Here is a 21,349-nt window from a genome sequence, read left to right as displayed (position 1 = left end):
GTTTGTGCAGTATTTTGTCCATCCCTCTTCTCAACTGTGTGTAATATCCTTTTTCAAAAAAGTATTTTATTTTTAAGTAACCCCTCCACCCAGCATGGAGCTCAAATTAACAACCCTGAGATCAAAGTCACCTGTTCTACCTACTGAGCCAGCCAGGTGCCCCAAGAGCATGTACTATCACAATGGCTGTTTCTCCCAACAGAGCTGGGCATCTTGAGGACTGAATAAATATTTGTCACATGAATAAAAGAGCTGTTTCAAAATTCACTTTTTTCCAGACTAATCAACTTTTTTTTTTAAGATTTTATTTATTTATTTGACAGACAGAGATCATAAGTAGGCAGAGAGGGAGGCAGAAAGAGGAGGTAGCAGGCTCCCCACTGAGCAGAGAGCCGGATGCGGGGCTTGATCCCAGGACGATGAGATCATGACCTGAGCCGAAGGCAGAGGCTTTAACCCACTGAGCCACCCAGGCTCCCCCAGACTATCCAACTTTGATGCCCACAGCCAAAATGAATAACATTTAGTAATTCTACCAACCCTTGACTACACATTTTGTTTTCTTTAAAAATTTTGCTATGCTAGATATAAGCAAAAATGTGTTTGCTTGTACGGTCCTTGGACTTGAGGGACTACAAGTACACTGAAGGAATTAGAGTTATAATGACAAATCACCCCAAAGTAGGAAATCATGGAACATTTAAAACTGGGGTAACATGTGAGTCTGAGTCTTAAAGAGTAGTAGTATTTTACTAGGCTAAAGTGTGGAGAAAAAGGCATTTCCGATAAGGAAGAGGATGTGTAAAGCTATGGAAGGATCCAGTAGTATGGTTCATGCAGAGCATTAGAAATGAAGCTCTTCAGCCGAAGCAGGGAGAATTATAGGACTCTTTAATGCCCACTGAGCTGCCTGCCTTTCTCCATTTTTCTTAATTGCTGTTGTTGAGGATTTTAGAGGGTGATAGATTGAATTACCGACCCTATTCTTTATTTCTCCCTGTACCCACCCCTTTGCTATCTGCTTTTAAAAACTTATTCAAAAGCCATACCTTTCCCAGCTCCTTTATCTTGTCCAGTGTGGTAAGAGTATATGTAAACCAGGCAGGAACTTGAAATGCACTTGAGAAGGAGGGTTTGACTTTTTGACTTTTGAATTTTTGCTCTTCTACTCTTACTATGGTGAGAGCTTCCTGTGGGTGGCTGCTGCCTCTTTTGCCTGGATTTCAAAATGAACACTTAGCAGAGCCACACCATGTGACCAATGAATCCAAGAGTGAAATCTGTGCTGATTGCTATATGCCACTGGGATTTTGTGGTTCTTTTTATGCAGTGTTGTTGCAGTACTTAGTTGGCCCGGAGCATATTAATACCCGTCTTCACAGCCTAATTTCAGAATCAATTGAGAGAGAAGGAGGGCAGGAAGAAGAGTGGGCGAGAGACGGAGTGAGAGAGGGAAGGGGGCAGGGAAAGAGCAAAGGAGCAGATAGAGAGCAAATATCTCCTTTACTATGAAAATCCTACCTTGAAGGATGAGGCTTAGGGGTATTTGAACCCTGGCTTCATGATACAGACCCTAGAATCACACAGCTCTCCTGCTCCGGCTGCAGCACTTTGTGCACACGGAGGCTGAGCCTTTTCCTTGAAACTCCGCCAGGCCGAGAAAAGCAGAATGGCTGTATTTGGCAGGCAGATCCCAAAGGCAGAAGGATGGGAAGGGTGAAATACCCATATGTAGAGCCCAGTCTCAGGTTTACCCACAAGATAATTTCTATCAATAAAAGTGCCTGATGAATGCCGCTTCTCAGCATTCTATGAGAGTTAAATTTTTAAAAATAAATGAAGCACCAATAGAGTGCCTGATTTAGACTGCTCAGCAAACTTACTTCCCCACGTTCTTTCCCTACCCTCTCCTGCCTATATATCTATTTTTTCCCTCTTCCTTTTGATTGTCTTCCTGTCCCTCCCTCTTTCCAATTCGACTCTAAATTAACGATAATATATACTGTGTTGTATTTTACCAACTACATGTTCCTCAATTTACAGACTTAATGTATGAAGTATTTATTTCCTTCTATAGACATAGATCAAACTAAATTAAATTCCTTTCAAAAATGGGTTTGGGTATTCAATTGATGTTCATTATGGGGTCATTTGATCTTAACTATAAAAACTTCCATCCCCTCAATATATTACTGTCAGATTTCTTACAGGTCTTCTATTTTTCACTTGTGGTTTTGTTTTTATAAAGAACACACTTATCCTAATTTAATATGTGTCTGAGCTTATCATGCTTTCAGTTTCAAATTGCTGGAACAATATGGAGGCGCTGAACAACACTGTTGTGCTTCCATTTTCAATGCTCATTTTTTTTTTTTTGGTGGAATTTAAACACTGATGTTGAGAAATTGACATGCGAGAAATATTAAAAAGCTCAGCATTGGACGTAGGTGATGTAGTTAGTAACAAGCAGGAAAAGAGAGGAGAGGAAAGGAAAGGAAAGGAAAGGAAAGGAAAGGAAAGGAAAGGAAAGGGAGGAAGAAGAAAAAAAGGAATAAATTTAAAAGCTGTTACTTGCCAGGGTAATATACGCATGAAAGAAGTGAGTAAAGACTGTTATGAGAAAACAAAGAGGCACCAGTCCCACTTGCCTCAGAACCATGACAGAGAAACAGGAGCACAGGTAAGGACAGCCTACAATGTGATGGGAATGGGGTACAAAAACATTTTGAGGGGTGCCTGCATAGCTCAGTGGGTTAGGCCTCTGTTTTTGGCTCGGGTCATGATCTCGGGGTCCTAGGATTGAGCCCCGCATCGGGCTCTCTGCTCAGCAGGGAGCCTGCTTCCCTCTCTCTCTCTGCCTGTCTCTCTGCCTACTTGTGATCTCTCTCTCTGTCAAATAAATAAATAATGTCTTAAAAAATTTTTTTGAGTCCACTAACTAGGCAGTCTTTGTGTGAATATAACAAATATAAAACTTCTGTAGAAGTCAGAAGTTTAAAACCTTACATACCAAAATGGTTTAGGAAGACAAAACACACCGTATGAAGATTTCAGTCTGTCATCAATACAGATTTTGAAAGCTCTTTACTAAGGCCAAATATTTCCTAAGATTTGGGGAAAGTATATTTTTGTTTTATAGATTAGTTTTTCTTGAACACTCAGTAGATCTAACTTTTTTTTTCCTTTTGCACATAACTCCCCTGTAGAAGGCCTGCAGCACCCTAAGCATTAGAAAAGGGAAAGGCAGAGCTGTTCCTCCTTCAAAAGCAATAACACTTGCTTCTTTTAAGGACCTGCTTCTCTGATCTTCCCATATTTAGTAACACGAGGACTAACAGAGGAAGATACATTAATAACACTGGTAGGTTTATGTAGCAATGCCGAAAGGTGAAAACTAAAGAAATTTGGATACAGTGTGCATTTTGGAGGAAACTTTCTAGAAGTTTTTTCTGGACTATTTAGGTTTTTTTTTTTTTTGAAATGTACTCCTGACAGTAGTGAATATTAATTTCCATCATATGGGACTTGTGACTTGATCTGTCTCTGATCGGTGTGGCAGGCTTGGATTTATTCTGGCATCCTCAAATGGCTTCAGATCATGGGGTAAACTTTTTCTTGCCCCTCTCTTGAGCACTGTGGATGGAGGGAAGGAGGTGTGCACTGCATATTTCAATGAAGTACATGCCTTACATTTCCTCTTGTTTGAACAGAAAGACTTGGAGCCATCATGCCAGAGTATCCCGGTGGGATTTAGAAGGGAACTCAAAGAATCTCACCTCCTAGCCCAGAGCCAGATAACTCAACAATATCATTGTAGTGCATATCTGATGCCCTTTGGAGTTTTAATCAGTTTTTCTAGCTGTTCTTGGTTAAGAGGGCTAGTCTACAATAAAATGCTTTGCCAATTCCAGAAATGGGAGTACTATATAGATACTAATAAATATGGACAAAAAATAACTTTTTATTGTGATGAGTCTTTCAGCAGGAATGGATATTGAACTTTATTGAATTTGTTTTGGTTTCTAGCGAGATAATTATATATTTTGGCTTTGACTTATTGATTGAGTTAATTAAATGAATATATATTCTAATATAAAACTATTCTAGTATTTCTTAATTAGAGTCACTTAAAATAAGTGTATTACTTTCAGCATATGACTGAATTAATTTTGCTTAATTTTTATTTAGGGATTTAAGAATCTTAAATTAAATAAGAATGCTTATAAAGACTCACTTTAATTTTTAAGTGCAAGTTTAATTCTTCAGGGATGAAAATGTGATGAAATCCCTTTGAGTTTTAAATTTTTAAATGACTTTTTTGGTTCATACTTTTATTACTACTTTGGTTTTATTGCATTATATTCAGAGAACATGCCTATGCCACTTATGTTTTTTGTAATTTGAAACTTCCTTTGTGGCTCATGATCAATTTTTGTAAATTTTCCATTGTTATTAAGAAATAAGTTGTATTGTTTATAGGGCACAAATTTGGGAAAATTAATACATTTTATTAATTATATCATCAGATTATCTACAGATACAATTTCTGCCTACTTTATCTATCAAGGAATGAGAAAAGTATGTTATTTTCTATTAAAATAGTGTTTTGGGTGCTTTTCCTCTTAGTTAGAGTAGTTTTGAAGTTTCGTTGTTTGTTTGTATGGGGGGGATGCCTGGGTGGCTCAGGCCGTTAAGTGTCTGCCTTCAGCTAAGGTCATGATCTCAGAGTCTTGGGATTGAGTCCTGTGTTGGGCTGTCTGCTCAGCAAAGAGTCTGTTTCTCCCTCTCCCTCTGCTGCTCCCCCTGCTTGTGCTCTCTGTCTCTCTGTCAAATAAATAAATAAAATCCTTCACAGACCTGTACCCCTGAAACAAATAATACATTATATGTTAATAAAAAAATAAATAAAATCTTATAAAAATAGTTTTGATATCATATATTTCAATGCAATATGTTTAATACATGCAGAAACAAATAATACATTATATGTTAATAAAAAATAAATAAAATCTTATAAAAATAGTTTTGATATCATATATTTCAATGCAATATTTTTAATACATGCAGATTAACCTATAAACACACATGCTGTTCCTTGTGAATTTTATCAATAAAAAAATGACTGCCTTCATCCTATTAAATGCAATTTCCTTGAATTCTTTCCTCCCTGCTAATTATATCATCAATTCTGCTTTTAAAATTATATCCGTCTAGTATATTGTTTATGAACAGCTGTTTGAGGAGTTCATTAAAAAAATTTGGAAAAAACTCTGATGTAGATTCTTTGTAGCTCAAGGCAGAAAGACACAAACAGAAAATATAATTTTCCCTACTTTGAAAATTAATTAAGTGAAATATTATCTTTTATGATCTTTCAGAAGCCTGAAGTTTATGGTCTTTTGTTCATCAGCCTCCAAGATTTAACTCAAGTTACGTGGTTACAGAACTGGAACTGCTCACCACTCTCATGCCACTGCATTATCACCCTCCCTTGTTGCCTGGTTTATAATGGCTTCTGATTCCTTATTCTGTGATATATTTCTCAGCGAGATCACTCTCTTTTTTAACTCTACCCTGTACAATCTCTGTTCATCCAGTTCTCCTACACAGAGAAATCTCCCATCCTTTCACTGTCAGTTGAAATGTTACATTGTCTGACTAATGCCAAGTTGCACATTGAAATTTTACCTAATATGTGTACAGAAACTTACCACTCTATCTTGCATATATCACATAACTTTACCTTTAGAATTATATTCAGGCTATTAATTTTATTTTCTGTCTTCATTGTTTTGAACTTATTTATTAATTGTTTTATCAAATTTCATAATATCTAATATATTATGGATAGAATAGGTTCTTAATAAATACTTCTTGCCAAGAAATAAATCATTGTAGTTCATTCTAAAATACATTTTGCAATGACGAAAGAGTTGAACCATTATTGATATAAAAACTTATAAATGGGATAATAATGATAACAAAACATAATTTTCTCTCTTGGCTATTGGAAGTCTTTTAGGATTTTTTTTCAACAAAGACTAAATTAAAGAATAATGTACACTCTTTGGGTTTAATTTTCCCAAGGACGGATAAGTGTAGAACTATAGGTGGTGAAAGGAAAGCCCCTGGCTACCTATAGTATTTAACGCATGTGTGTAGGAGAAACACAACAGAGCACACCTCCCCTGAGAAGCAAGTTGACCATATTGGTATCTGCCAACTCCTCAGAGTCAGCCTCTCTCCCAGTCAACTTTCCATCCCTGGCACTGAAGATGGCTTCTGTACAACAAAATATTTTAAGTTTGATTGAAGTAACGTGATCTTGCCCTTAGTGATGAGCAACATCTCTTTCTCCTACCTGGCACATTAATTTGAGTTCTTTAAGTCTTTATTTAAATTCCAGTTAGTTAACATTCAGTGTAATATTAGTTTCAAGTGTACAATATAGTGATTCAATACTTTGATATATTACCCAATGCTCATCACCAAAAATGCACTCCTCAGTCCCCATCACCTATTTAACCCACTCCCCCCATTTCCCCTCTGGTAATCATCAGTTTGTTCTCTGTAGTTAAGAGTCTGTTTCTTGGTTTGCCTCTCTTTTTTTCCCCTTTGCTCATTTGTTTTGCTTCTTAAATTCCACATAGGAGTAAAATCATATGGTATTTTTCTTTCTCTGACTTATTTCACTTAACATTTGCTCTCTAGGTCCATCCATGTTGTTGCAAATGGCAAGATTTCACTCTTTTTTATGCTGAGTAATATTTGAATACTCCTTAGTGTGTTTGTGTGTGTGTGTGCACGCACACATGTGTATATATCATCTTTATCCATTCCTCAATCAATGGACATTTGGGCTGCTTCCATAATTTGGCTATTGTAGATAATGCTGCTATAAACTATAAGCATAGGAGTGCATATATGTTTTGCAAATTAGTGTTTCCATATTCTTTGGGTAAATACCCAGTAGCGGAAATACTAGATCATATGGTTAATTACATTTTTAATTTTTTGAGGAACCTCCATACTCTTTTCCACACAGGCTGCACCAGTTTGCATTTTCACCAATAGTTCATGAGGGACCCTTTCTCTCCACATCCTTGTCAACACTTTTTCTTGTGTTTTTTATTTTAGCCATCCTTATAGGTGTGAGGTGATATTTCATTGTAGTTTTGATTTGCATTTCTCTGATGATGAGTGATTTGCATATTTTTTCATGTGTCTCTTGGCCATCTAGATGTCTTCTCTGGAGAAATGTCTGTTCATGTCTTCTGCCCATTTTTTGATTAGATTATTTAGGGATTTTTTTTTTGGCATTGAGTTCTATGTTCTTTATGTATTTTGGGTATTAACCCTTTGTTAGATATGTCATTTGCAAATATCTTCTTCCATTCCATAGGTTGTCTGTTTGCTTTCTTGATTGTTTCCTTCTCTGTGCAGAAGGTTTTTATTTTATTATAGTCTTGATAGTTTATTATTTTTTATTTTCTTTCCCTTTCCTCAGGAAACATATCCATTAAAAAGTTGCTGATATGGCTGATGTCAAAGAAGTTACTGCCTGTGTTCTCTTCTACGATTTTGATGGTTTCAGGTCTCACATTTAGATCTCTAATACAGTTTGAATTTATTTTTGCATATGGTGTGAGAAAGTCATCCAGTTTTATTCTTTTGCATGTCACTGTCCAGTTTTCCCAACACCATTTGTTGAAAAGACTGTCTTTTTTCTCATATGTGGAATTTAAGAAACAAAACATATAAACAAAGGAAAACCCCCCAAAACCAAACTTTTAAGTATAGAGAACACCAGATGGGAGATGGGAGGAATGGGTGAAATAGGTCAAGGGGATTAAGGGTACGCTTATTGTGATGAGCACTGAGTCATGTATAGAATTGTTGAATCACTATATTGTAGTGAAACTACTATATTGTAGTGAAACTAATATATCAGTATATGTTAATTATACTGGAATTAAACTCACAGACATAAGTGTGTGTCTCTTTCTCTTTTCCCCCATTTGCTCATTTGTTTTGTTTCTTAAATTCCATATGTGAGTGAAATCATATGGTATTTTTCTTTCTCTGACTGACTTATTTCACTCAAGGATGTCAGAAGGTTGCAGTTGTGCCCGTGGGGAAGGCTTGTGTAGAGGGGAGGGACTCTTAGGTAGAGCAGAAGGTAACAGGTTTCTCAAGGGGCTCTGTGTGGGGGTTGTCTGGGATGTGGGTTGTGCTCTGGCTATAAAAGAATATGATTTGTAGTTGTAGTCTGTTTTCTGAGAATGTGGGGCACTGTGACCTAGAAAAACAGAGGACAAGTACAGACACCTGTGAGTTTCGTCTATAAACTTGTCTGGGGAGGGCACTTTGAATAGAACTCTTTTTTAACCCTTATCCTTAGCTCAGATGTTTACATATGCTATATCTTGGAAGGAAAGAGGCATTTCTGCATTGGCAAGGCAGGATCTATTCACTCCACAGCTGTTTTAATACAGATCCAAACCACTCACCAGTCAATAATCTTGCTCTTGCCTTTCAGTCAAACCCATGATGTGAGATTACTGATTCTAATGCTTTACAAACTGCATTTGCTACACTAGATGCCTTCCAACAGAAAACTAATTCTCCCCTGACCAAGAGGTTAAGATGGAGAAGGTTCTTCCCTCTCTCACACATGGGGGAATGGACCAGAAGGAATAGTTTTTGGGTCAACTGTTTGTAGTTCCTTCCATGTTACATTATTTGTTATTTTTTGTTAGTCTATATTTTCTTCATTTTTCATGTTTAAAACACAGCTCCTGAGGAAAGCCATCATCTTATGCTCACAATATGGGTTCAGAATGAATTTAGCCTTATAAAACAAAGGAATTGGCTTAGGTTTAAGGTTTAGTAGAAGAAAAGTGTTAAGACAGGACAAATGGAAACCCTTTAATAAATAAAGAGAAAATAGTAGTTATGTGGTAGTAATACAAAATGGACTTAGCCAAAATTGCCAAATGTTACATGGTAAGGATGACCAGATGTTTATATCATTAACTGCTTTACTCGGTGATATTGGCACAATCCACTTGTGCTAAGAGCCTGGGATTCATTAGTGTGCAAACCAGTAATGTTCCATTTCTTCATAAAGCTTACAGCCTAGGGTGGGACCTGATAGTGAAACAATTAAGATATTTTATGTGGCTAGGTGCTCTGATGGAATAGTACACAATGACTGGTTGAAGCCTTTCACTGAGAAACAGAGAATGTTAATTCTACCATGCAATCTCCAAGGAATGTGCTTTTCTTTCACTTCAAGTTATCTCAACGTAATATCATTCACAGAATTCTTTTAGTTGGGAGCAGTAGGAACCAGTTGTGAGCAGCATACGCAAACCAGGGAATCTGTCAGAAGACAATGAACATATCTCAGAAAACCAAAGTAAAAATCAGAATACAAAAAAGGAGGGAAGGAAGCAGATCCCTTGATCCAATAGTAGGAGACCATTAACATTTTTGTCCAGATCTTCCCTGCTGTTTTAAGCATTCAGCTGAACTAACTCCCAGGATCCTCTCCCCTCTTCTGATTGATCAGTTGTCGTGGGCCAGTCTCATTCTATCAACAACCAATATGTGGCTGGACCAGCCCTGTGTTTCTTATTACCATTGCAAGATCCCCTTCAACAATGACTATCAGGAAACTTTGGAAAAACAAAAGTTTATTACTCATAAATCCTGGGAAGCACATGGCATACCTGGACCACACAGTGAGATTTTGGGGAGAGAGAGAAAGAAAGAGAGGCACGGGAGAGGGGATGCACAGGTTGGGTTCTGGTTTTACAATCATCAAGAGTGGAAGACTAGGGTTTCACTGGCTCGGTCTTCATTGATGAAAATTAAAGTTAAGGGTGGAGAATTTAAAACATGAGAAAAGAAAAAAAACAAGTGGCCTAGATGGATAGTTATTTTTTTTAAAGATTTTATTTATTTATTTGACAGACAGAGATCACAAGTAGGCAGAGAGGCAGGCAGAGAGAGAAAGAGGGGGAAGAAGGCTCCCTGCTGAGCAGAGAGCCCAATGTGGGGCTCCATCACAGGACCCTGGGGTCAAGACCTGAGGCAAGGCAGAGGCCCCAACCCACTGAGCCACCCAGGTGCCCCAGATGGGTAGTTATCGGAATCAGTCAAGATCTGTAAAACAAAAGAAGTTCATTGGGGAGCAGGGTGGGTGTGAAGGCAGCCTGACTCATTTTCTAGTTGTGTAGCTGAAGACACATGTATTTGAGATAGCCATCTTTGAAATGGATGCCTCTTTGAAGGGAATGTTTCAGCAATCAAAGCTTAAATCAGGCACTTGGGTTATAAGAAAGAAAAAAAAAAACACAACTATCAGGGTTTACACTAGTCCACTCTGCGCTACCACAATATCAGAGTTTAGGATGAGGACACTAACTGCCTGAATGGCTGATATACTAAAAGTCAGGGCTCTGTTGTAACCCAGACTTTGCACATCTAAAAAGGATCAGAGTAGCAAATCCTATAATAATTCTATAGTCAATAGCCTGAAATCCAGTCCATTGGCATTGTCCAAATTTATAGGTCCAGACATAAAAAGGGATCAGTGATCTCAGAGGCCTTGGGAATCTGTTCAAGGATTTGTGTAATATTGTAAAATATTTTAACACCTTGAGTCAAAGGTGTAAATAGTGTGCAATAGGTTTGAACAGGTCCTGAGTTGGTAGATTACTCATCTAAGGAGTAACTAAGGGAGCCAATCTCTTAGTCCTGAGAATAGGTCAGTTCAGTTAAAGGGCTGTGTCTCATTTTAGGAGGTGAAAATGCAGGTGACTTTCCTAAGTTATCAGGCCAATATGGTGCAAGGATTTGCACCAGACATTTAGTAAGAGGCATCAGGTATTTAATAAGAGTTTCTATGGAAACAAACAAACAAACAAAACACAGAGGTTAGTAATTGGGGCACATGATAATCCCAGTTTCTTACTTTGTGAAGGCAGCCTGTTGATAAGATTTCTAGATGTTGGGCTCAACGCACCTTCAGATGCGGTGAGGACTGATAGACTTGCAGTTTGAATGTCTCTGGTGATCTTTCTGAGTGACCCACACAGCAACTGGTGTGAAGCTTGTCCATATATGAGCTATTTTGGTGATTTCTCTGAGGTTTATATAAAATTGTCCCATTGTAGCTTGCATGGCTTCAGGAAAAGGGAAGTCATAGTTCTCAATGATTCCAAGTCAGAAAGTGGGAGAAAAGAATGGAAATGTTAGTTTGGAGAGTTACAGCTGGATACTGGAGGATATGAGAAGAATTCAACATTCAGTTTAGTTTAAAAGTAAAAAATAAAACCTCAAAGACAATTAAGAAGTTTAGAATCTTTTTTTTAAAAAAAAGATTTTATTTATTTATTTGATAGAGAGAGACACAGCAAGAGAGGGAACACAAGCAGAGGGAGTGGGAGAGGGAGAAGCAGACTCCAGCTGAGCAGGGATCCTGATGTGAGTCTTGATCCCAGGACCCTGAGACCATGACCCTGAGACCATGAGATGAAAGCAGACTGGGATATGACCTCAGGCGAAGGCAGATGCTTAATGACTGAGCGACTCAGGCGCCCCAAGAGGATTAGAATCTTATATCCACAAGGTGTACTATAGCTTCCATTGAAACATTTTTTTTTTTCTCCGTAGTCATCCCTACTTCTATCTATCAAAGAAGCCACACGAAGGACTGGCCATCAGACTTCACCTGCAATACCTAAAGATTTGGGTAAATCCTCTCTTTTTGAGATCTTCAAAAATATCCTGAGTTTCCTGGGCCTATAAGGAAATGACCTTCCTTGCACATCTGGTAAGGCTGCCAGGAATGCTGTAAGTAAGGTGTCAGACTGATTTTTCCAAGGGGATTTACTGGCTCCCTGAAGTCAATCTTAGATCTTTAAAATTGTCTGAGTATATGCATATTTTTTTTTCAAATATGACATTCCATTCAAAGTCCCATGAATTTAACCAATGCTTCCAATTTTGTCCTGTTGTAAGGGGAACAGATTGTCATTGAACTTATGTAAATAACTATATTGCCATTAAAATAAGAATACTTATTGAGAGTTTTTGAATTCTGGAGGGATCAGGTAGAGAGAAAAAGTAATGGTTTCATCTTTGTTCGCAAAGATATACTTTACCAAATTGCTATAAATAATAAATAATTTAGGAGAAATCTGTAAAAAACAAAATGTTGGGGTCCGTTATCAAAGGAACGAGACTGAGGCAAAGTGAAAGTTATGCAAAGCTTTATTCTATGCCAAACATTAGAAGTTAGACTGACCGGCCAGGGCTGCCTCCGAAGAGAGCAACCCCGTCCCTATCTCACAGGCTGGTTTTATAGGGCATAACCACAGACCTCAAGGTATGTGACTTCTATTGTTAAGGCATTTACTCCCAGAATTGATACCCGGCACCATACCAGGAACTACGGGGGCGTTTATTCCCGGAATGAAGTCCCTGGATGTAAACAATAATATGGCTACCTAGGCAATATGGAGTTGCTCTGGCTAAGCAGGCCCTAATAGTTAAACAGGTTTTAAAATTAAATCGGCCCTAACACAAAACATGAAAGAATCAACAATGTTTCAAACAGAAAGTCATAAAAATTATAATCACCCTCATCAGTTCATTCACTCGCATGTAATTAACTGGTGTTGATCTTGATCTTTTGTCAGTAGTTTTAGAAGTCATCAATTTCCTATAAATTCATACCCAGTTTAGTGGTATGATCTGAAAATTATAAGAAACCTCTACTCATTAGAGTTCTTTCCATGAATCTCCCTGAAGACAAGCACTTTTGCCAAAGCATCAGAGTAAGACAATAACTGTGAATGGCAAATGTCTTAAAAATGTCTATGGTTAAAGATCTTGTGCGATTCATTATAATGCAATTGACAAGGAAATTCAGCTATTTCGTTGACCCACACATTTTAAGATAATAATGGAATTATGAGTGATAACATTACGTAGCAGATTTTTAGAAATTTCATATAACTTCCAAAAGACTTTTATTAATAACATATATCTATATGAGGATATCCATAAAGAAGGTTTTCTATTATTTTTTAAATAGATTTTATTTATTTATTTGAGAGAGAAAAAGGGAGCATGAGCAGTGGGGAGGGACAAAAGAGGAGGGAGAAGCTGAGCAGGGAGCCTACATGGAGTTCCATCCCAGGACCCTGAGATCATGACCTGAGCCAAAGGCAGACACTTAACTAACTGAGCCACCCAGGTATCCCTTCATCAAGTTTTCTGTTATTTTTAATGTAACAATGCTTCCCATGTAATTTAAGATATTAAAGAAGCCTAACTGCTCTAATATCTATCTCTCTTTTTTTAAATTAAAGATTTTATTTATTTATTTGACAGAGAGAGAGATCACAAGTAGGCAGAGAGGCAGGCAGAGGGAGAGGGGGAAGCAGTCTCCCTGATGAGCCGAGATCCAATGTGGGGCTCCATCACAGGACCCTGAAACCATGACCTGAGCCGAAGGCAAAGGCTTAACCCACTGAGCCACCCAGGTACCCCTAATGTCTCTCTTTTAATAAGGAGAGAGAACAAATCTTTTGAGATGTTTTAGGAACTCCCTGCAAATTCCCAAAGGTAGTTCCAGTTAGGGTAGTTTAATTGATTTTATTTAGAATTTGAACTATTGAGAAGTTTGTAAAAAAAAAAAAAATCAAAACGTTTTAAAACACTTGATTGAAAAGAATCACAGTTCACTGGAAACAATACTTAGTAATCTGTTCAACCAAAGTGGTAATTTAAGACTTTGCAGGCAAACACAGAAAGCTACATAGTTTTAAAATAACCAAAAAAACTTTAGCTCTTAGTAGAGGAGACTCAGTTTTTGCAAGTAACCCAGATAAAGACAGTGATGCACAAAGTTAACTGAGCAGAACTCTAAGGATGTAAATCACCAAAGAGGTTTGGTAAGCAGATGTATCATAAAACATAATTGTTGAAAATTTCACTTAAAAACATTTATCATACTTACATTTATTTACTTGTTCCTAAGATCCTATCTAGATTACTTATGAAAATTTTTATGAGGCATTAACATAGCTAGCCAGAATTTTATAACAGGTATCAATGAGTTTATTTGACTAAAAAACCCAGATAGAATAAAAGTTCTGTCTACATTATATTTAATGATGATCTCTGAAGACGTGCTTACTTTGATTAAACTAACAAACTTCAACTAGCTTTTATTTACCAAAGATTATCTCAGATCTCATGAACATGAAACACATTTGGGTTCGTTTCTATTATATTTCTGAGGTTTAGAAATATTTAATTTGATAAGCACTTACTTTTCTTTAAGCCAATTAAATAGAGCTTTTTCATAAATTAGTTTTGGCAATACCATCCAGAGGTAGAGAAGGGGGTGGGAAAGGCACATATAGATAACACATCTCCAAACTTACATAAACACACAGACAGACACCGAGACTCTATACCTTTCCCTCCAAATTGTAGCCAGGAATCAGGTATAACAGTATAAAACTCACCGGTTTATAAATAACAGTTGAATTGAAATTTTGTCTTTGGCAGATAGAACAAATTAAGGTTACCTGCTCCAATGGCTATAGCTTTTAAGAAATATCTGTGGGGAAGACTCTTGTATTTGTCCTTGACAACTAATCTTTAAAAAAAAAAAAAAGATTTTATTTATTTATCTGAGAAAGAGAGAATGAGAGAGGGGGAGGGCAGAGGGAGAGGGAGAAACAGAGGAGCAGGGAGCTGACTAAGGGGTTTGTTCCAGGACCCTGGGGTCATTACCTCAACCAAAGGCAGATGCTTAACCCACTGTGTCACCCAGACGCCCCCACCCTTGAATAATAATCTTACGGAGTCTGTGGACTAGATTTGGGCCAAAAGAATTTACAGCACTTTGTATTTTAACAGGTCTCTCCTCCCCACTCCCTGCCTTTTCTTTCTTTAGTCTCAGGAGTTTGAGGGCAGTGTTTTAGTTTGCTATGGGGATGTTTACATTTCAAAGACTTGGTAAGATTTACATATTCAAGAGACTGAAAAACGAAAGTGAGTTTTCTCTAGAAGTTTTAGTACCTCTTGTTGGTTTTGTCAGTCCTCATAAAATGTAATGGGTACTGCCTTATAATTAGGAGAAAGAGCTTGTGAAAATAATTTTCTAGACTTAGAGTCAGATGGAAACTCTCTGGAGTTGGAAGTGATGACTATGTCCCTTGGATCACTGTGGTCATGGAAATGGGCCATTGGACTGTGCCAGTTTTGTGCCACAAGAGATGGGTCTAATCTTAATGTCTTCCATGCACTGTGAGCCTTAACAGTACTATGATGGAGGGATGGGCACAGTGCCAGGCATTAAATAGCCAAGTGAGGAAAGGGTGGCGGGCCCTGGTACAGAAATATTGCCCTAGGGTCCTTTGCCTTTCCATTTCCTGGAGATCCTCAAAAACCCTGTCAGCTTTTCCTCTGGTGGCTGGGACACTTCTTGAGGCCTGTTGTTGAGCTCTACCCCTTTCAGAGAAAAGTGGAGGGGACTGCAGAGCTCTGGTATGCTGGAGGAAATGAGCATATAGCCTGGGTGGATCTTTAAGAAGGCTATGGATTTTAGGGTCTTTAGAGATACTGGCCAGTGGACACATTTTGGCAGCCACGTGCAACATTTCAGAGCCCATTCCCAACCAATCATATGAAACCCCACAAAGACCAATAAGCTCCTCACCTACATCCTACTGCGTAACATCTTAAAGAAAAGTTTAAATTTCAGTTAAGAAATAGTTTCTGATCTCACTTTCTACTTCTTGATTTTCCCCTGTTGCCTTATTTCTACTTATGGTTATCAGGAAATTTTGACTGATGCCACTTTGTAGACAGCCACTTTCCTTTCCAACGTGTCCCAGTTAACCTCTTTAGAACTGGGATCTGAAATGCTAGCAGGATATACACATGGTCTTTGGGGAAAGCCCTGAGGCCTCCAGAGTACAATACTAGAGTTTTGACACATTGTCATGTCATGGCGATACTCAGGAATACCCAGGAAGCTTCTATAGGGTTTTGCTTTATTAAGGAGGTGGTATACCTCCACGTCATTCTTTTTTTTTTTTAAAGATTTTATTTACTCACTTGACAGAGATCACAAGCAGCAGAGAGGCAGGCAGAGAGAGAGAGGGAGAAACAGGCTCCCCGCATGGCAGAGAGCCCGATGTAGGGCTCTATCCCAGGACCCTGAGATCATGACCTGAGCCGAAGGCAGTGGCTTAACCCACTGAGCCACCCAGTCGCCCCCCTCCACGTCATTCTTAGGAGGCAATAGCACCGGATGTTTGGAACATTTATATTTGTTCATTAAGTTTTTCTTAGCAACACTGTGCCAGAGATTAGACCCACAGTTTTCCATTGGATCAGGGGACAAAGAGTGTGTTGAATGAAGCAGTGACCCAGGGACCATAAACATCTGTTTTATTTTTCCTCTGGTGGTGCCAGTAGTTTCCAGTTGCAAGATTATTTTCACTCTTCTGGGTTAGGACACATATTCTCAGTACAACCCACTGATTCAGTAGTCACAGATAAAGGTCTCCCATCCTCTTTAAAGATTTTTATTTATTTATTTGACAGAGAGAGAGATCACAAGTAGGCAGAGAGATGGGGGAAGCAGTCTCCCCACCAAGCAGAGAGCCCGATGTGGTACTTGATCCCAGGACCCTGAGGTCATGACCTGAGCCAAAGACAGAGGCTTATCCCACTGAGCAACGCAGGCATCCATCTCCCATCCTCTTTAAAGAGAGGAATCCTTTCCTTGTGCCTGTAGCCCAGAGCCTTTCCTTAGTGGTGACAATAGTCTAGCAGTGAGGCTTGGAAGACTCTCATGCACATTAATCATCAATTAAAGCTTTTATAATTAGTGGTCTACATTCTTATGAGACCATGAGGCCTTGATCACACTACTCAGGGGGAAATTGTTGGATTATTATGGGCATCGACCCTTTGGGCAGACAATACACAATAGCGGCACCATGCCAAAGTACATAGCAGCATGACAAGCTCCCAGCAAGAAGAGGTCCTTTCCCAGATGGTAATAACCACTTGAGTTAAGCAAGCTGCAGGTAAAAGATATTCCCCTTTTTTAATTGCAATGGCAGGAATACAGTCCTCCTGATGGCGCCAATTGTTTTGCTCCAGGCTCAGCCTAATAATGAACTGTGTTCTGGCTGGACCAGCCCTGTTCTCATCATAACTGCAAAACCCTTTCAGCAATAACCACCAGAAAACTTTGAAAAAGGGATTAGGACTTGTGAGTCCTGCAAAGTGCATGAAACACCCCAAATTACACAGGGACAGAGAGGGAGAGAGGATGTATGGGATGGGCCTGGGATTCTGGTTTTATTGGTGTTGGGGGTGAAGACCTAGAGTTTCACAAGCTCACTCTTTATTTGGTGAATTTAAAACATAAGACTGGGAATTTAAAGCACGGCAAGTGGAAAAAAACCAAGTAGCCCTAATGGTTAGTTATTGAAATCAACAAAGATCTCTAAAATAAAGGAGGTTCAGGGTGGGTAGGTGGCCTGACTCATTGTCTAGATGTATGGTTAGCAATGTGTTTATTTGAGATAGCCATTTTTGTCGTGGATACACCTTTGATGTGGATGCCTCTGCTAACAAAGCTTAAACTAGGCAATGCATTATGAAAAGAAAGAAAAAAATCCAACTGTCAAGGTTTACACTACTCCAGTTTGGCTCTAGAATACATCCTTGGATCAAATAGATTTGGCTATGGTGACAATGATATTTCTACAGATATGGGCATTATGAGTCCCACCTTCCTAAGGTAGAAGCCAGAAAACCTGTACCCACAAATTTCTTTGTAACTACAATACGAGCATAAGAATTGGGTTTGACCAGTTATATGGCATAATATATGGCATAAATATATATAATATATATATTAAATATAATATACATTAGTAGCAGAAACTTTAGAAACTTCTACAACACCAGTTATTCCTTGTTGAAAGAGATATCAGATCTGACTGTGGTGTTAGATCTATACTGAGTCATTTTTCAGGTCTCCAAAGGCTCTCCATTCCCTTCATTCCCTTCAGATTATTACAGTGTCATTACATGGTCATAAATCTAGGGGTTTCTAGTCTGTATAGCGTGGTATTGCATCAGTCCAGTTACCTAATAGAAAGGAGTTATTAGCTTGCATATGATACATTTTATTTTATTTTAAAGATTTTATTTACTTATTTGAGAAAGAGAGAGAGAGCAAGCATGAGCCAGGGGCGGGACAGAGGGAGAGGGAGAGAAACAGACTCCTTGTTGAGTGCGCAGCCCAGTGTGGGGCTCTGTGCAGGGCTCCATCCCAGGACTCTGAGACGATGACCTGAGCTGAAGTCAGTTGCTTATCCAGGTGCCCCCTGTAAGGCTCATATCTTAAGCAACGTCTCAAGATACAACATTCAAAGGCAAGCAACATCTTCAACTTTTTTTTGCCCTTATTAAATTAAATGTAAATAATTATCTTGTTAGTATTCCCTATTCCGTGGGTACAAATCGGCTGTGATTGGGAGAAAACTGTGAAGTGATCATGTTTCCATACATGCTTTATATCACGTGTAGATATTTTTGAATTTATAGATTTTTATTTTCTATGCCCATTCAATGGATAGAAGTACACTTTAAAGTTTACTGAAGAGTGAGTTAGAGCTCCCCCTGTTGTTGAGAAAGTGAGAAGAGCATTCTGGAATTAATGGTGAAGTCCCACAGAGAGGTCTTGCTTCCTGCCTTGAGGTGATTGATGAATTAGCATAGCAGCCGGCCTGTCTTGTTCTCTGAATTGCAAAAAGAACAGTGGTTAGGAAGCAAAATGAAACAGGAAGAACAGTGCTAACAGCAGGAAGAGTAGTAATAGTCTCTTCCTAGTGCTCTCTCTCCATTCTGTTGGAATGTTCATGACTACTGTTTCCTGGAGAACTGAGTGTATTTGTTTAGATAAACAACATATGTTTCATATTCTGTCTTCTCCAGGTCAAAGGTAAATTGAGGACAAATTTGTACAAAGGACATATTATATGGAAGGCTGAATGAATAGCTTTTGAAACACATTCTCACTTAATAAGGTAATTAAGTCTTAAGAAATTTGTTTTTACCGAGCACTTGGCCAGAAACCAGAATAACAATTTTGCAGGGCAAGTCTCTGGTAATTTTCCCGGTTAGAGGGATTCTAACTGTCTCTCATTCTTCTTATTGTACAGCTATTCATCAGGATTGTGCAGGTATGAGTATGAGGTTCAGTACTATTTGTGAACTGGTACAGAGGTGGTTCTCAGCAGAATGGTGACCTGATGTTCCTTAAGTCAACTTCTTGGCACCCTGCTCCAAACCAGTTTCTTGTGTGAAATACTTTGGAACTCAGTGAAATAATGGGTAAAGCCCAACAACAGTTATTATTCTACTGGATGTCAAAATTAAAAGGGATAGAGAGATTCCTTTTAACAAAATCTAAGGCTACTAAGAAGAAAGGAGGAGTAGGTGGGGAACTAATCTTTATTGGTGCCTTGTCTGTGGTGAACTGTGCTAGGAGCTTGGCAGTTTATTACATTAAATCTTCAAAAAGATATTACCCATAAAAATTATTTTCATATTTCAAAGAGGATGAAACAGTCTCCTAGAAGAAAATACTGAAATAATCCCTCCCATTCCTAGTAAAGAGCAAACATAGAATTCAAAGCCAGAGACACCTGATTTTAAAAATCATGCTCTTTTTACCATGTGCCTTCTTCAGTTTTGTAGGTTCTTTTTTATTTTATTATTTTTAAGTAAGCTCTATACCCAATGTGGGGCTTGAACTCATGACCCCCCAGATCAAGAGTCACATGCTCTACTGACTGAGCCATCTGGGAGCCCTGTTTTTGCTTTCTTTTATAAACTTAAAAGTTCACTTAAAATTAATTCTCAGGGTTTGTAAATTACCAACTAACTAGGGATTTCCCATATGAAGCAGAGGAAAATGAATAAAACAATATTTCTAAGAGCTGCATTCTAATGTCTGACATCAGTGGCATTCATTCTTGAAAATGGAGAGGTAACTTGAACTTACCAGTTTTTAAGATGTTGGAGAAAGACATATGCAGTAGAAAACATATTCCTAACTTATTTTAATATTTCCATTATATACAAATGTCCTAGCAACACCTCTCTTAGAATTTAATTCATCACATCAGATTTTGATATTCTGTTCTTCACTAGAACTAATAAGATAAATTGCTTGAAATACCTTTTGTGAAAAGAGGACAGACACAAGTCAGAAATTGTCTTTGAATGAAAACATACACTTTATGGGGCCAAGAAATCTCTGGACACTATACTGTGACTGAGTAAGGAGTATAAGGCACCAACTATAGTGTGGTGTAGAGAGTATCACACATTTTTACAATTCTGTAGCTATTTCCATGACCAAGAATGTGATGTCTTGGAGCCATCATGCAGCCAGGAACCCCTCATCCATACACTAATTGGCAGGACAAATGTGTATTGCATCACAGTGACTGCATGCTAACAAATTTTAGGTGGCAACTTCCTAGCAGGAGGGAAAGGACAGCGCAACCCCTCTCACAGACGACTGGTTCATCACCCTGTCTCCCAAAGCTCATCATTACCTACAAAGGGTTCATCTCTGACAAAGCCTGTGATGTGTGTAATGCCAATAATGTTCCCTGTCGATGTGCAACGTTCTGTCAGAGAGCTATTTTGCCCATGTAACATCAAACGGATAGGTGTTCATTCATTTTCCCATTCATTTATCACATAAAGTTTTCTTTTCTCATTTGGATGCTTGATATCCTTTAAATATGATCCAGAACTTAGTCAGAAATGAAAAATGCTCCTTTCTCATACAGCTCAAATTACCAGCATGATATCACCACCACCTGGCTATACATAATGGGACTATCAATTATCCTGCTGCTTCCCTCACACAAGGCAGATGACAAACTCCTACCCCTTTTCTCTGGAGGAAGATCTAATCCACAATGTTCTTCTATTTTTACATCTACAAAAACCAAGTCTAGGAAACAGAGGAGCTATTTAGGATATTTTAGTTCTGTTGGCCACGTTGGCTCGAGGACATCTGAGAGGCCTAGCCTCCAGCACGCAAGCTGGGCTCACTGCTTGTTTCTGACACAGCTGTCTACTTAAGTCAGGTGGCCCACTAAGCATGTGTCTCTCTCAGCTCAACCAATATAAAAGTCACCTTGAGTCATTATGTCGCTATCAATCTCAGAGACTTTTATCCATGGTACAGATTAGTAATTTTTAGCTGGCA

At 38.4% G+C, this 21,349-nt stretch overlaps 1 long non-coding RNA gene across 1 annotated transcript; it reads left to right on the top strand.

Annotated features, from left to right (window-relative positions):
- Positions 1 to 11,690: 11,690 nt before the first annotated feature.
- LOC123941259 lies at positions 11,691 to 20,159 on the top strand. Its single transcript, XR_006818244.1, has 3 exons — positions 11,691 to 11,842; positions 19,054 to 19,145; positions 19,281 to 20,159. It is a non-coding gene; the product is annotated as an uncharacterized LOC123941259 (long non-coding RNA).
- Positions 20,160 to 21,349: the final 1,190 nt, after the last annotated feature.

This window comes from Meles meles, chromosome 5, assembly GCF_922984935.1.
Source record: "Meles meles chromosome 5, mMelMel3.1 paternal haplotype, whole genome shotgun sequence".
Classification (NCBI taxonomy): Eukaryota; Metazoa; Chordata; class Mammalia; order Carnivora; family Mustelidae; genus Meles; species Meles meles.
This window is presented reverse-complemented; position numbering and strand designations above follow the sequence as displayed.